The 17119-nt window shown below is 37.0% G+C and overlaps 1 long non-coding RNA gene across 1 annotated transcript in view; it reads right to left on the bottom strand.

Annotated features, from left to right (window-relative positions):
• Window positions 1-10939: 10939 nt before the first annotated feature.
• Window positions 10940-17119, bottom strand: part of LOC147371191 (uncharacterized) — an 84765-nt gene continuing 78585 nt past the window's right edge. The window contains exon 4 of the long non-coding RNA XR_015166285.1: window positions 10940-11894. This is a non-coding gene — a long non-coding RNA (uncharacterized LOC147371191). The remainder of the gene's footprint in view (window positions 11895-17119) is intronic.

Genomic DNA, 17119 nt, shown 5'->3' with positions numbered 1-17119 from the left:
GATAGTAACTACTGTCTATTGACAATATGTGATCTTATTTTTCAAAGATTCAAATGTATTAACCAATTTATTGTTGCCTTATAACTATATAATTCAGGTACTTTTCTTAACTGCATTATACAAATGAGCAAACTGAAGCTTCAAGAAGTTGATAACTTACTCAAAGTTACACAACACATCAGACACTACAGGAGTCATACTGACAGTCCAGCCCCAGATTCTGAGGGCCAGAGGTCTTTGTTATACCATCTTACATGTGTACATATCAATATGTTATATATGCACAGATATGTATAAACTTTAACCTTCTTGTGTACTTACCATTATTAATCATGGTATACATTCATTCCTTCTGGATGCACACTGTTTTTCTACATGCCATGCACTATTATAGATGCTGAGAATAAAATGATAGATAAGATTGCTAGCAAAAAACTTATTCTGCCAGTTGTTATAAAATGGTAAGAAAGACTTTCTGCAAGAGATCAACTCCCAAAATAACAAAGGCAGTCACAAAGGAGGTGGCTGCAGCCATGAAATTAAAAGACGCTTACTCCTTGGAAGGAAAGTTATGACCAACCTAGAGAGCATATTCAAAAGCAGAGACATTACTTTGCCAAGAAAGTTTCGTCTAGTCAAGGCTATGGTTTTTCCTGTGGTCATGTATGGATGTGAGAGTTGGACTGTGAAGAAGGCTGAGCACCGAAGAATTGAGGCTTTTGAACTGTGGTGTTGGAGAAGACTCTTGAGAGTCCCTTGGACTGCAAGGAGATCCAACCAGTCCATTCTGAAGGAGATCAGCCCTGGGATTTCTTTGGAAGGAATGAGGCTGAAGCTGAAACTCCAGTACTTTGGCCTCCTCATGCGAAGAGTTGACTCATTGGAAAAGACTCTGATGCTGGGACGGATTGGGGGCAGGAGGAGAAGGGGACGACAGAGGATGAGATGGCTGGATGGCAACACTGACTCGAGGGACATGAGTGGGTGAACTCCAGAAGTTGGTGATGGACAGGGAGGCCTGGTGTGCTGCGATTCATGGGGTCGCAAAAAGTCGGACACAACTGAGTGACTGAACTGAACTGAACTAATAGTGAGAAAGTCACTGAGTGAAAAATTACTAAGAGGAGATAGCAGGGGTAAGGGGTCTTCTACAAAATCAACTTAGAATTCTTGCTGAAAGTGTGTTAGGGTGATCAGATAGTGAGATGGGGAGTAGCTAAACTGAGCAGAATTCTTACCACAACTGGAGGAGGCAGTGGAAAGCAAGTTCCAGGGATGAGGCTGAGTCAACAAGAGGGTATAGGAAAGCTTCAATTTTAGATTCATTAAAATCCCTTTTCCGGTATACATATTGTATTTCAAAATATTCTCTCCTATAGGATTATTTCAATGTTCTTCCAACAACCAAAATAAAAGTTGGTAAAGATGCCTAAAGCCAACTCTCAATGTAATAAAGTTGTTCAGTAAGAAATAAAATGGAAGGAACATTGTTATTCAAACACCAGCTTTTGGAAATGAGAATACCTTCCTATTTATTTTATGGGATCTCTGACTGTTGAATGTATTCAAAATGATATACTGAAAATTAAAATAAATTTAAAGATGATGTGAAAATATAACCATGGAATTGATTAAATGCAGAGGACAAGTGTGTATATACCAAGGTATATACATATACAGAGTCAGTTCAGTTCAGTTCAGTCACTCAGTTGTGTCCAACTCTTTGCCGACCCCATGAATCGCAGCACACCAGGCCTCCCTGTCCATCACCAACTCCCAGAGTTCACTCAAACTCATGTCCATTGAGTCAGTGGTGCCATCCAGCCATTTCATCCTCTGTCATCCCCTTCTCCTCCTGCCCCCAATCCCTCCCAGCATCAGAGTCTTTTCCAATGAATCAACTCTTTGCATGAGGTAACCAAAGTACTGGAGTTTCAGCTTTAGCATCAGTCCTTCCAATGAACACCCAGGACTGATCTCCTTTAGGATGGAATGGTTGGATCTCCTTGCAGTTCAAGGGACTCTCAAGAGACTTCTCCAACACCACAGTTCAAAAGCATCAATTCTTCGGTGCTCAGCTTTTTTCACAGTCCAACACTCACATCCACACATGACCACTGGAAAAACCATAGCCTTGACTAGACGGACCTTTGTTGGCAAAGTAATATCTCTGCTTTTGAATATGCTATCTAGGTTGGTCATAACTTTCCTTCCAAGGAGTAAGCATCTTTTAATTTCATGGCTGCAGTCACCATCTGCAGTGATTTTGGAGCCCAGAAAAATAAAGTCAACCACTGTTTCTACTGTTTCCCCATCTATTTCCCATAAAGTGATGGGACCAGATGCCATGATCTTCGTTTTCTGAATGTTGGGCTTTAAGCCAACTTTTTCACTTTCCTCTTTCACTTTCATCAAGAGGCTCTTTAGTTACTTTTCACTTTCTGCCATAAGGGTGGTGTCATCTGCATATCTGAGGTTATTGATATTTCTCCCAGCAATCTTGATTCCAGCTTGTGTTTCTTCCAGCCCAGCATTTCTCATGATGTACTCTGCATAGAAGTTAAATAAGCAGGGTGACAATATACAGCCTTGATGTATTCCTTTTCCTATACATAGTTATTCAAATAATTTAAAATTTGATATGTACCTGAAATATTCCCTTGGTTTACTGAAGTACTCCATTGAAAATATTTGTTATAACCTATCAGGGTCAGATAGACTTTTTGGATTATTCGTTCAACATTTCGTCTGAGGATGCAGAGTATAATCAGTGCCTGCTGGTGTCATAACTAGTTAAACTGCTAAGATGTGGATTCCTAATTCCACCAGTAAAAGGTATGTGCTGGCTTAATGCCTTGGTCAGAAGTGGGCATGAGCATGCCAAAGTCATTGTCTGCCAGCAATCTTTACTGACCTGAGCCTCAGTCTCTAGCAGTGAGGGTCTTTAATGTGGGATTTTAATGTCTCAATTTGATTTTTTTTTTAATTAAAGTGTTCCCTTTTCAACTATGACATTTTTCCTATACAAAGATAAGCCTTTGGGAACATCATTCAGGCTAGCCTAAATTAGATTATGTATTTCCAACAAATAATGGTATCACTTGTCTTTCTATATCTGCTTCAGTTTGACACTTACATTTACCAACTTCACCTAAAGCTAGTTGAAAACTTTCTTTCCCTGTGCAAGACATAGACTAACCTTCTGTCTATGGAAATTAACATTTTACTGAAGTATTATTTTATTTAGATTTTTGGAGAAATGTCTCAGTGTTTCATCACTTTTTTAGATTTCTAGTCATTTCAGGTAGATTTATTCAAGCATTTCAAAAGTATCATATGCTAAAAATATACCATTATCAGTATATTTTGCAAGATGAGAAATATGACACCTGTTATCCTCAAGTAATGTAATTCACAAAAGTAATTCATTAATTCCTTAGCTCTGGCATCCATAGAGCACTCAACTGGAATTCATGTTCCCCCTAGGCTAATAATTTTATGAAATTTATAAAGGTTCAAATCATTTAAAAATAAAGCCTATTATATAAGTAGGAGGAATAGATTTGTTTGCAGTCCTTCAGCAGACAAGTAAATCTGGTTTGTGACATTTAAAAAGACCCAAGAGACTCTCCAACCATTAACTTTTTTCTCAACAATTATTTCTATTAGAATATTATAACTTATTATTTGTGCCATAAGAATGCTGGAAAGCGTTTGAAAAGTCATAAACTATATGTCTGTAAACTGAATATGAATACAGAAATTATGGAGCAGTTTCTTATTGAAGATTACTTTCAGCATCTTAGAAGCTAAACTATTACTCTTGAGTTGAAACTGCATTTTTCATTCTCAGAGTCAGTGGGCAAATGGATTCTCCTATTTTTTAAATAGAACTCTGTAATTTATTTCTTCATACATATTGAAACATTTGAAAGTTGATTAAAACAACCACAACCATGACTTTATCTTTTTGATGGAATAAAACAAATCATCAAATATTGGAAGCCATATTTTGAATTCTTAGTACTTGAGCTATTTACACAACAATTATGCTTTAAGGAATTATGTTATTCTTAATTATATCTTCTAAAAACATACTTTGGTCCCCAAATTTTAAGTTTAGGATATTCAAACCCTGGCTATATCTCTGAAATATGATACCTGAGTAAGCACACATGATCATAGAAATGTACTTGTGTTATCTATGTCAACAAAACATGTTGTACACTAAGTATTATTTCTCTGGCTTTTGGCATTTCTCATCTCTCATCTACATGAATGGTAAATTATTTTGTTAAGAAAATGGCATCAACATCTTTACATTCACAATTTTCAGGCTTATTCAATACTGAATGAAGATCAGAAGGTTAAATCCTAACTAACAACTGTTTTCTCAATAAAACGATCTCATTCTTTTGCGGATGCATGCTTTGTTCAACACCAACATTGTATCTGATGCTCTGGTATAGTTAGTATTATGGCATGCCAAGCAGTTTTTAATAAGATGAAATTGATTTTATGTGGCATAAATTTTTAGAAATAAAGAGAAACAGCACAACAATGTGTTAATAGCTACTTCTGACTCAAGAGACAGCATTATTTCATGTTGAATGCAAAAATCATGACAATTTAAAATATATATTCATCTATCATCAATGCACTCAAATATATTTAGCAAATATTGACAGACTGTAAAGAGAAATAAGTATTAGGGTTTTCCCTAGTGGCTTAAATGGTAGGGAATCTACCTACAATGCAGGAGACCTGGGTTCGATCCCTGGGTTGGGAAGATCCCCTGGAGGAGGGCATGGCAACCCATTCCAGTATTCTTGCCTGGAGAATCCCATAGACAGAGGAGTCTGGTGGGCTATAGTCCATGGGGTTGCAGAGTTGGACACGACTGAACTACTAACACAGACATACATATAGCACACACTAGGGGATAATACGGAGAAGGCAATGGCACCCCACTCCAGTACTCTTGCCTGGAAAATCCCACGGTCAGAGGAGCCTGGTAGGCTGCAGTCCATGGGGTCGCTGGGAGTCAGACACGACTTCACTTTCACTTTCACTTTTCACTTTCATGCATTGGAGAAGGAAATGGCAACCCACTCCAGTGTTCTTGCCTGGAGAATCCCAGGGACGGGGGAGCCTGGTGGGCTGCAGTCTATGGGGTCGCACAGAGTTGGACACGACTGAAGTGACTTAGCAGCAGCAGCAGCAGCAGGGGATAATACTAATAATACTAGGAGACTGCAATATCTCATTTTTAATAATGGATAGAACAACCAGGTAAAAGTGTCAGGAAGTAAAGAGAGGACTTGAACAATATTATACCAATTGGACCTAATGGGCATGTACAGAATACTCCATCCACAACAGAATATACATTCTTAAATGCATAATAAGATTTTGCAAGACACTGCCTGATTAGAACACAAAAATGTCTTACCAAATTTAAGAAAACTGATTACACAAAGTACTTTCTCCAACCACAATGGAATGAAATGGTACCAATAACAAAAGGAAAACAAAATACAATATTGTAAAGTAATTAACCTCCAATTAAAATAAATAAATTTATATTTTAAAAAAATGTATGGAAATTAAACACCATTGGGTCAAATAAGAAATCAAAAAGCAATTAGAAAATATCTTGAGATATATGAAAATGAACAGCATACCAAAATATATGGCAAGTAATGAAAGCAGTAATAAGAGAAATTTATAATAGTAAATGTTTGCATTTAGAAAACAGAAAGTATCTCAAATCATAACCAAAATGTACATCTCAAGAAACAAAAAACACACACACACACACAAAAACCTAAATCTGAATTTAGCAGAGGAAGGAAATAATACAGATTTGAGTAGATATAATTAAAATAGAGAATAGAGAAACAGAAGGAAAAATATCAGTAAAACTAAGAGTTGATTCTTTTGAGAAAAAAATCAGAATTAATCAGCCTTTAGCTGGCTAAGTAATAAAAATAAAGACAACTGAAATCAGAAATTAAAGATGAGGCATTACAATGGATGCCTTAGAAATAAAATTACAAAATGACTATGAACAATTATATGTCATCTAATTGGATAACACAGAAAAAAATGGATGGTAATCCACTTCAGTATTCCTGCCTGGAAAAATCCCATGGATAAAATAAGCCTGGTGGGCTACAGGGCACGGGGTCACAAAGAGTCAGACATGAACGAGTAACTAACACCCCACTCCACCAAGACTGAATGATGAAGAATAAGAAAGTCTCAGCAGAATTATAAGTAGGGAAACTGAATAAGTAATCAAAAGCTTCCCTGGTGGCTCAGATAAAGAATCTGCCTGCAATGCAGGAAACCCAGGTTCAATCCCTGAGTTGAGAAGATCCCCTTGATAAGGGAATGGCTACCCACTCCAGTACTCCTGCCTGGAGAATTCCATGGACAGAGACGCCTGGTGGGTTACAGTCCATAAGGGTCACAAAGAGTCAGACAGGAGTGAGCAACTAACACTTTCACCAAGGTTGAATGATGAAGAAAAAGAAAGTCTAGGTAGAATTACAAGTAGGGAGATTGAATCAGTAAAGTGAAAACTTCCCAACAAAGGAAAGCCCAGAGCAAAATAGATAACATCAGTGAAGAATTCTATAAAACATACAGAAATAGTCCCAACCCTTCTCAAACTCTTCCAAAAAGCTGAAAATGAGGGAACATTTTTCACTCTTTTTTATGAGTTCAGTATTATCCTGATACCATAACCAGACAAAGACACCACAAGAAAAGATTACAGACCAATAGCTTAATAAGCATTGATGCGAATGCTTATATGGATATGCAAAAATCCCCCATAAAAACACAAGCAAGCCAAATTCTATAGCACATTAAAAGGATTATACACCATAACCAAGAAGGATTTATTCCTGGGATGCAAGGTAATTCAACATGTAAAAATCAATACATGTAATATACCACATGAACAGAACAAAAGACAAGATAGTAAGAGCATTTAAATTGACACAGAAAATGTATTAGAGTTCAGCACTTTCAGAATAAAAACACACAACAAAATATGATTGAAGAAAATGACCTCAACATAATGAATATTTCCAATATGAATATCTCATAGCTAACACAATACTCAATGGTGAAACACTCGAAGGTTTTTGTCTAAGATCAGAAACAAGACAAGGATGATCACTCTTGCCAGTTCTATTTCATCTACTATGAGAATTCCCAACAAGAGAAATTAGGCAGTACCAAGAAATAAAATGTATCCAAACTGGAAAAGAATTAAACTTTTTCTGTTCAGAGATGACATAATCTATGGAGAAAACCCTTAAAAAATGCATTGGCATTTGGTGGAGATTTCTTTGATTCTGCCGATAATTTTGCATAGAATAGTCACTTTAACTTTTTCTTTTTAGCAACAGAAAAATCCATTCTAAAATTCTTTAGGAATCTTTGAAAACTCAGTAGCCAAAATAGTCTTGAGAAAGAACAAAGTTGAAGGCCTCACACTTCCTAATTCTAAAACATATTACAGAGTTACAGTAATCAAAATAGTATATTATTTACTTAAAACAGATATGCATGTGTATGTGTGTGTAGATATTATACACACATAGAGAGACCAATGTGACAAAATAAAGAAATAAACTTTATTTTGTTTATAAAGAAATAGACCCATGTATACATGTTAATGTGATCTCATGTTAATTGTTTTTACCACAACTTAAAAAAAATCAAAATTGTCCTCCAGATGGTAGGAAAGATTGGTAAAGTACAAATTAAAAATGTATTTAACTCCTCAAAATTATTTTTAAAGTATACATTTACCACAAGCATTCATAGTGCCAGATACATATAAAACCATATGTTTTAAATATGAAACACAACTAACTCTTGAATCAAATCTGCTAATAGAAACATTTTATTTTAATTAATAACCAGATGCCTTGAATTAAATATCATGCAATGCCCGTATGTTTTGCATCAAATATAACTATTTTGATATATTTCTGAATCAAAATTTCTTTTAAAAATTCTAGAAGAGATTTTACATAGGAATTATCATAATTATATCTATCTCAGTAAATAGAAATATATGCCATATCCTCACATTAATGTTCCCATTTTTAAAACTGAATAAGAATATATGTTAACCAACACCTGGGTGAATCACTCTATCCTATATTTCAAGTTCTGGTATTTCCCATTTTACTTGTAGATTTTCCCTATACTCTTCTCTTCAGTACTGCTGTCTTCTCATGTGGCTATTTTACCTTCATCTTTCATTCTTTCAGGATTTCACCCATGAGCAATTAAAAGCTCATCCTTCAAATGGATAATGACTCCCATAAATACAAGCACACACAATTACATACAGTCGGTGCATCTCTCTTGAGTTGTTAACTCAAATAATGATATTTTTAAGACTTGAGAAGCACCTCAAAAACTCTCATATTTAATTCTTTAGGGAATAGAGTCCATCATGTCCTTCTTTTGTTTAAAAAAATGTAGACTATAAACAAACACCTGAACTACACTTCAGTAACCCCAAAATAAAGCTGTAAATAATCATTTAATTGTTCCATTTAAATCTGTTATATAAAATGGACTCCTATCAAATGTAATCATTAAATGTCTTCATCTTTCAACTGATTATTCTAAATATATGAAGGAGAGCAAAATTTGCCAACCCAAAATGTTTCTATGGCATAGAGAATATTTTGAGCTTGTTATTTTCAAGAAACAGTAGACACAGGAAAACTCTGAAAAGAGAGTATAAGTTATTCTGTGTAAGGAGCAACTACATTTATAAAGAAAATCTCTATTTGTAGATATCCCTTATGAATATAGAAGCATCTCCCTCTCTGTACTCAATCCTAAAAGCAGTCAAGCCTGAATATTCATTGAGAGAACTGTTACTGAAGTTCTAATACTCTGGCCACCTGATGTGAAAAAACAACTCTTTGGAAAAGACCCTGATGCGGGTAGAGAATGAAGGCAAAAGGGGAAGAGGGTGACAGGATGAGATGGTTAGATTGCATTATCAACTCATTGGACATGAATTTGAGCAAACTCCAGCAGATAGTGAAGGACAGAGAAGCTTGGCATGCTACAGTCCATGGGGTCACAAAAAGTCAGACATGACTTAGGGACTGAACAACAGTAATCTTCTCTGAACCAGAAAGAGGAGAATCACTAAAACTCTAGGCACTCTAATCAATGGAGAAGGCATGTACTTAAATCAGCATGATAAGCATACGCTGTTTACTGTGCTTCTCATTTACTCGTATAACTGGCTCTCACCTACTCAAAACTGAGGTATAATGGACATACAAAGATCTTCACGACCCAGATAATCATAATGGTATGATCACTCACCTAGAGCCAGACATCCTGGAATGCAAAGTAAAATGGGCCTTAGGAAGCATCACTATGAACAAAGATAGTGGAGGTGCTGGAATTCCAGTTGAGCTATTTCAAATCTTAAAAGATGATGCTGCACTCAATATGCCAACAAATTTGGAAAACTCAGCACTGGCCACAGGACTGGAAAGGGTCAGTTTTCATTCCTATCCCAAAGAAAGGCAATGCCAAAGAATGCTCAAACTACCACACAATTGCACTCATCTCACATGGTAGTAAAGTTATGCTCAAAAAAAAAAATAATAAATAAATAAATAAATAAAGTTATGCTCAAAATTCTTCAAGTCAGGCTACAACAGTACGTGAACTGTGAACTTTCATAGGTTCAAGATGGATTTAGAAAAGGCAGAACTAGAGATCAAATTGCCAAGATCTGTTGGATCATTGAAAAAGCAAAAGAATTCCAGAAAAACATCTACTTCTGCTTTATTGACTATGCCAAAGCCTTGACTGTGTGGATCACAAAAAACTGTGGAAAATTCGTAAAGAGATGGAAATGCCAGACCACCTGACATGCCTCTTGAGAAATCTGTATGCAGGTCAGGAAACAACAGTTAGAACTGGACATGGAACAACAGACTGGTTCCAAATAGGGAAAGGAGTATGTCAAGGCTGTATATTGTCACACTGCTTATTTAACTTATATGCAGAGTACATCATGAGAAATGCTGGGATGGAAGAAGCACAAGCTGGAATCAAGATTGCCAGGAGAAATGTCAATAACTTCAGATATGCAGATGGCACCACCCTTAGGGCAGAAAGGGAAGAAGAACTAAACAGCCTCTTGATGAAAGTGAAAGAGGAGAGTGAAAAAGTTGACTTAGAACTCAACATTCAGAAAACTAAGATCACGGCATCTGGTCCCATCACTTCATGGCAAATACACGGGGAAACAGTGGAAACAGTGGATGACTTTATTTTGGGGGGTTCCAAAATCACTGCAGATGGTGACTGCAGCCATGAAACTAAAAGATAATTGTTCCTTGGAAGAAAAGTTATGACCAACCTAGACAGCATATTAAAAAGCAGAGACATTACTTTGCAAACAAAGGTCCATCTAGTCAAATCTATGATTTTTCCAGTGGTCATGTGTGGATGTGACAGTTGTACTACAAAGAAAGCTGAGTGCAAAATAATTGATGCTTTTGAACTGTGGTGTTGAAGAAGACTCTTGAGAGTCCCTTGAACTGCAAGGAGATCCAACCAATCCATCCTGAAGGAAGTCAGTCCTGAATATTCATTGGAAGAACTGATGCTGAAGCTGAAACTCCAATACTTTATCCACCTGATGTGAAGAACTGACTCATTTGAAAAGACCCTGATGCTGGGAACAATTGAAGGTGGGAGGAGAAGGGGATGACAGAGGATGAGATAGTTAGATGGTATCACCGACTCAATGGACATGAGTTTGAGTAAACTGCGGTAGTTGGTGATGGACAGAGAGGCCTGGCATGCTGCAATCCATGGGGTCACAAAGAGTCAGACATGACTGAGTGACTGAACTGAACTCAACTGATATACAACATTTTATTAGTTTCAGGTGTACAATATAACTCAGTACTTATATATATTGTAAAATTATCACTGCAAGAAATCTAGTTAACCTCTATCACCATAGACAGTTACAGAATTTTGGTCTTTTTCAACATCTTTCTCTTGTCTTTAATTTGAGGTGGTAGTTAGGGTATCGGAGAAGGCAATGGCACCCCCACTCCAGTATTTTGCCTGGAAAATCCCATGGATGGAGGAGCCTGGAAGGCTGAAGTCCATGGGGTCGCTAAGAGTCAGATACGACTGAGCAACTTCACTTTCACTTTTCATTTTCATGCATTGGAGAAGGAAATGGCAACCCACTCCAGTGTTCTTACCTGGAGAATCCCAGGGACAGGGGAGCCTGGTGGCTGCCGTCTATGGGGTCACACAGAGTTGGACACGACTGAAGTGACTTAGCAGTAGCAGTTAGGGGATGGCTTGGACCTTTTCAGGAAGTTATTAACTTTTTCTGTGTATCCGCCATGTATACAGAAGCTATACAACTTATTGAATCTTTGCTTATTTTTCTCCTATCCTTCCATCTTTTTATTATGGGGTCCCTCACAAGAACTTTAAGAGTAAAAATCATTTTGCCTCCCTAACAGCTTGACAACCCACAATGGGACCATTAGAGACACCATATTCAATTTGGAGCCTGCAGAAGGGATTCTGAAAAGCTGGCAGAAGCCAACAAAGGGTAAGACTTCTTATCCGAGTTAGCTCTACTAGATTCCTCTCTGTAATGACAGATGAGAGGGGAATGTAAAAATTTCTTGTTCCTTTCTTTCTAAATTGAGGTTCTTAGAAGAAAATATTTGTGTAAAGTAATTTCTTGTGTATAGCAACTCTGGTAAAGATTTTGCCATAAGAACTCTTGTCTTCTATTGATCCCTTTCCTAGAGATGGTCACTGTTTTCATTTGTCTTCTGTGTCATCTGTCATAAAAAGAAAAGAAAAAGTAAAAGAAGGTGTTAGTTGATCAGTCGTGTCTGAATCTTTGTGATCTCATGGAATGTAGCAAGCTAGGCTCCTCTGCCCATGGAATCCTCTAGACAAAAATACTGGAAGGGGTAGCCATTTCCTTCTCGAGGGAATCTTCCCAACCAAAGGATCAAACCCAGGTTGCCCAAATTGCAGGCAGATTCTTTACTATCTGAGCCATGCATGATGAGGTTTTCCTTTCATCACATTCCATGTCTTGAGAACTTGGCTCTGTGACCACTGAGAATCATCTCTCTGGCTTCTGCTAGCCACAGGATGTGCAAGTGTTTGCTCATAAGTGGCAGCCAGCTGAACATGCTGTGCGCTGAAGACAATGAATTAACAAGCAACATTCTATTCTCTTTGTCCAACTGTGCCATCTCCCAGGGGAATTTGTATCAAGGGGTCACAGTCCATAAGCAGCCTTTTTTTATCTTAGACTTCATTGCCCCATTAGTGATGAGAAAGTCCCATTCCAATAGTGCCTGCCTGGTGTCGTACATGACTGGGTCTTAACTGGCAGCATCTCACATTCTTGTAGGAAACCAAAGACACTGATTTTGTTTGTTTTTAACTAACACCATACTTACATCCTGTGACACCAAAGGTCTTTGCTTTCATAGGTTAAAACTGGGAATGAACTTTCTAGATCTCATAGGGTTGTATGTATTATATCCTCCTTGGGGATGCCTCTTGCATACATGTTTAAGCCATAAATAGGCTTATTCTTTAAGTGATCACTGAGACAAAATACACCATTGAAGATCCTACTTGCCGGTAGCCATATAGGCTTTGAATTGGGGAAAATTCCATTTTTGAAAAAATTTTAGAGTTCTCATTCTAAACAACTTTCTAATGGGCACCCATGGAAAGACCAAATTGAAAAAAGAATACAAAAGAGTATAGTGGCTATCCTTAGGGACTGCTTTAAAAGAAATTACAAAGCCCTTTGCCTCCACTTTAGGAAGATCCTACCTAATTTAGAGAGAAGTTATAAAGATCAGTGGACATCAAAAATTCTACTCATAGGGACCCTGACTGACTGCTTAGAGATGTCCTCACCAATGATTATACTGTATTGATCAGACAAACCAAGTACCCTGGGGAAAATCTCCCTGAAAGAGGAAAGAGATGACCAAAATTTCTCCCAGGCTCTCCTATTAAATGATCAGGAAATGGATAAGTTGGATGACGATGTTCAGGAGCTAATGGAAGCAACAGCCGAGGCTTTTCTCGCAAAGGTGAATTTATCAGTTTGAATTGTACAGAGAACATTTATAGCACTTTTACAGACTTTACAAAGGGATGTTGCATTAAACCCTATAGCATAGGAATCTTTTGATTTCCATCTTAATTTGAAGTCATCTCCTGATATAAAGAAGCAAATTGAAGAAAATATGGTTGGATGGGCAGATACGTTCCTTGATGTCAATCAGACTGCAATCCAGTTCTTTCAGAAATTAAAAGCAACTGTCTTCATTTTGCAAATCAAGTTTTTAGAAGAACAGAAATTTAGTGAAAAAAAAAGTGAAGTCACTCAGTCGTGTCCAACTCTTTGTGACCCCATGGACTGTAGCCCACCAGGCTCCTCCTTCCATGGGATTTTCCAGGCAACAATACTGGAGTGGGTTGCCATTTCTTTCTCCAGGAGATCTTCCTGACCCAGGGATTGAACCCAGGTCTCCCGCATTGTAGGCATACTTCAATTTAAAGTCTTTTTCAATTAAAACAATATCCTATGTTTCATGTTGACTTTATTAAGTCTTTGGTTACTATGTTAAAATATAAGCTGAGATTTATTAAACATTTTAAAACTTTATTTGAGCAAAATGATTAAAATTGGAAGCAAACAATATAGAAGGCAGAAAGGCACTCCAAGGAGTTGTTCAAAATAAGACTTTATATAGAAACAAGGAAATTACACTAGACAAAAAGTATGTTTATTCTGAAGTTACTTTCTGGTAGTTGATGGCAGGAGTGTATCATGCTAACTAGTGCTGATCAGACAATTCCCAGTTGATTTAAGATTTCATTTTTGGAAGGAACAAAACTGTAATTGAGCCTTCAATTTGTGACATGGGTCTTAGCATAAGCAAGTTCATTTGAACCTACTGTTTTTAACAACTTAAGAAAATCATATACTCTCAATATTACAAGACCTAAGTTCTACTCACAACCATACAACACATTTGTATTTGCTTTTGTTATTTTTATGAAATAGATATTATTTATAATGATTTTTGATATTATTTAGTCAAGATTTCAAATTTTTTTTAATATTTGACAAGTCTTCAATAAACAGATTCTAAATAGTCTTAAAACTAGAACTAACTTTGAGATTGGCTTCCCTGGTGGCTCAGTGGTAAAGAATCTGCCTGCCAATGCAAGAGGTGTGGGTTCGATCCCTGGGTTGGGAAGATGCCCTGGAGAAGGGAATGGCAACCCACCCCAGTATTCTTGCCTGGGAAATTCCATGGACAGAGGAGCCTGGCAGACTACAGTCCATGGGGTCACAAGGAGTCAGATATGACTTGGCAACTAAACAACAATAACAATTTCAGGGCTATGCTGTAACATCTCAGAAGAATGTTCTTTCTTCTCATAAAAAGAGGCAAAAAACTAATTATGTCTATTTGATGTGATAAATTACATAAGAAATATTGTCAAATAGAAAGTGACACTAAACTTTTTAGGTTATATTTATATGTGTGTGTGTATTAATTGCTCAGTCATGTCTGACTCTTTGTGATCCCGTGGACTATAGCCCTCAGGTTCCTCTGTCCATAGAATTCTCCAGGCAAGAATACTGAAATGGATAGCCATCCCCTTCTCCAGGGGATCTTCCCAACTCAGGGTCTAAAACTGGGTCTCCTGCACTGCAGGCAGATTCTTTACCCTCTGAGCCACCAAGACATGGATATATGTAATTAATTTAGAAGTTTTATAAAATTCAGTTGTAATTTTACTTATCCTAACATATTTGTCATAGAAATAACCAAATTACCTTTTCAACTGCTTTATCATGAACTCTTATCAGTTCTTTAAACTTGGCCTTTTAAACGTGCTTGTCATTTAAGAAAAGCTACTGTTTTACCCTGTTGCTTTTGCAATATTTCTTTATCTTCAAAGAAATTGACAAAAAAGACTGACAAAAAGAGGTTTCTGATAACTTTCATATTTTATTTTTGAACTGGGTAAGAATTTGCTGCTGCTGCTGCTAAGTCACTTCAGTCGTGTCCAACTCTTTGCGACCCCATAGATGGCAGCCCACCAGGCCCTGCCGTCCCTGGGATTCTCCAGGCAAGAACACTGGAGTGGGTTGCCATTTCCTCCTCCAATGAATGAAAGTGAAAAGTGAAAGTGAAGTCACTCAGCCGTGTGCGACTCTTAGCGACCCCATGGACTGCAGCCTACCCGGCTCCTCTGTCCATGGGATTTTCCAGGCAAGAGTACTGGAGTAGGAAAGAATTTACAGAGCTCTAATATATAAACTGATGCTTTTATAAAACTAACAAAATATCAAAATAAGAATTCCACAGGACTGAGTGAATCAATGATGATTATAATTTTTATGACACTTTAATTAAAATATCACTGGTTTTTCACTGTTTTTTCAGATTTAAGAAAATCTTTTATCTTAGGCTATCTATGACTTATAGCAACTTGTTAAAGCATATTTTGGGTTAACAAACAATTACTTTTATTTCATATTTCATCATTCAAAAATTTAGTGGGTATTCTTATTTTCATAGCAAATAATTATTTTTATAAATTCAGTAAAAAACAAAACAAAACAAAACAAACTCTGTTCTCCAAGACACAATGGGAAATATTGACTATGTTACCAAGGTTTTGACTGGAATGTCCAATTTGAGAATGATGTACACAGAATCTAATATTATAAGACAATCCTAAGAAACTAACGTTGACTTTGTGGAGCCAATAAAGTCCCTTGGGAAAAAAGGCACACAGTCTAATACCTTGCTTACAAGGTTGCCAACAGCCTTACAAGGTAAAGAAAGTTATGTTCTGGCAGGTGTAGGAAACAGAAAATTTTGGGGACCCTGAGAAAAGTGAAATTTATCAAAATTTATAGGTATTGCAGGTAAAGTCTAATAGTGATTTTTGAATTGTTTTCCTAGCTTCAAGAGGCTTTTAAAAGTCCAGTCTGAGATTCCTTATAAAGATTCTAGCAAAGCAAACTTAGAAGAGCTTATAAACCATTATTCTTGCTGTACTTACACAAATAGTCATGTCAACCTTAATGCAATCAAATTAGTTTTATTATAATTACCTTTGGTAAAAATGAAAGTGATAATAGAAAAAGTTATGTTTCATTAGCACAACTTTGTGGATAGCAAATTTTAGTCCTATTAATTGCCTTTCGGAGAAGACAATGGCACCCCACTCCAGTACTCTTGCCTGGAGAATCCCATGGACAGAGGAGCCTGGTGGGCTGCAGTCCATGTGGTCGCTAAGAGTCGGACACAACTGAGTGACTTCACTCTCACTTTTCACTTTCACGCATTGGACAAGGAAATGGCAACCCATTCCAGTGTTCTTGCCTGGAGAATCCCAGGGACAGGGAAGCCTGGTGGGCTGCCGTCTATGGGGTCGCACAGAGTCAGACATGACTGAAGTGACTTAGCAGTAGCAATTGCCTTTCAAGTTTTTTTTTTTTCTTTTTTTTTTTGCCTTTCAAGTTTTTTAATCTATGTGCAAAATGGACTGGATCCTGAGTTCTTCTAGTTTCCTCCAATATCTAGCTACAACTCTCCACGGTAATGTTTCAACTTACAACTACCCTTATAACCTAGAATCACAGAGAACAAAATTTCCCTTTTGCTAAGGCCCTGCAAAATGAATGTGAACAACTTCATATGCACTTCACAGAAATCACAGCACCTTTGTGGACAACCTTTCTGCCTGTTGCTGTGTGGGCCACTCAAAAAGATCACCAGAGACATTCAAATTGCAAACCAGAAAAATAAATCTGTCAGATTGCCACTTACTCCATCTGAAGATGTCATCAAGCAAGACATCTGGCTTCCCTCAGAACTCAGAAACTGGGGTTATAATTTGCTCCAATCATTAACCTTTGTTTTTCTTTTGTTTTCAAAGAAATGCCTCTTATTAAGCACCTGATTGTGGACTTTTCAAGATGGCATAGGAATAGGAG

The sequence above is a fragment of the Bos grunniens genome, chromosome 6, assembly GCF_055505025.1.
Source record: "Bos grunniens cultivar Pamir isolate PY7600 chromosome 6, Bosgru_T2T1.0, whole genome shotgun sequence".
Classification (NCBI taxonomy): Eukaryota; Metazoa; Chordata; class Mammalia; order Artiodactyla; family Bovidae; genus Bos; species Bos grunniens.
Note: the sequence above shows the minus strand (reverse complement) of the source record. Positions and strands in the feature narration are given on the sequence as shown.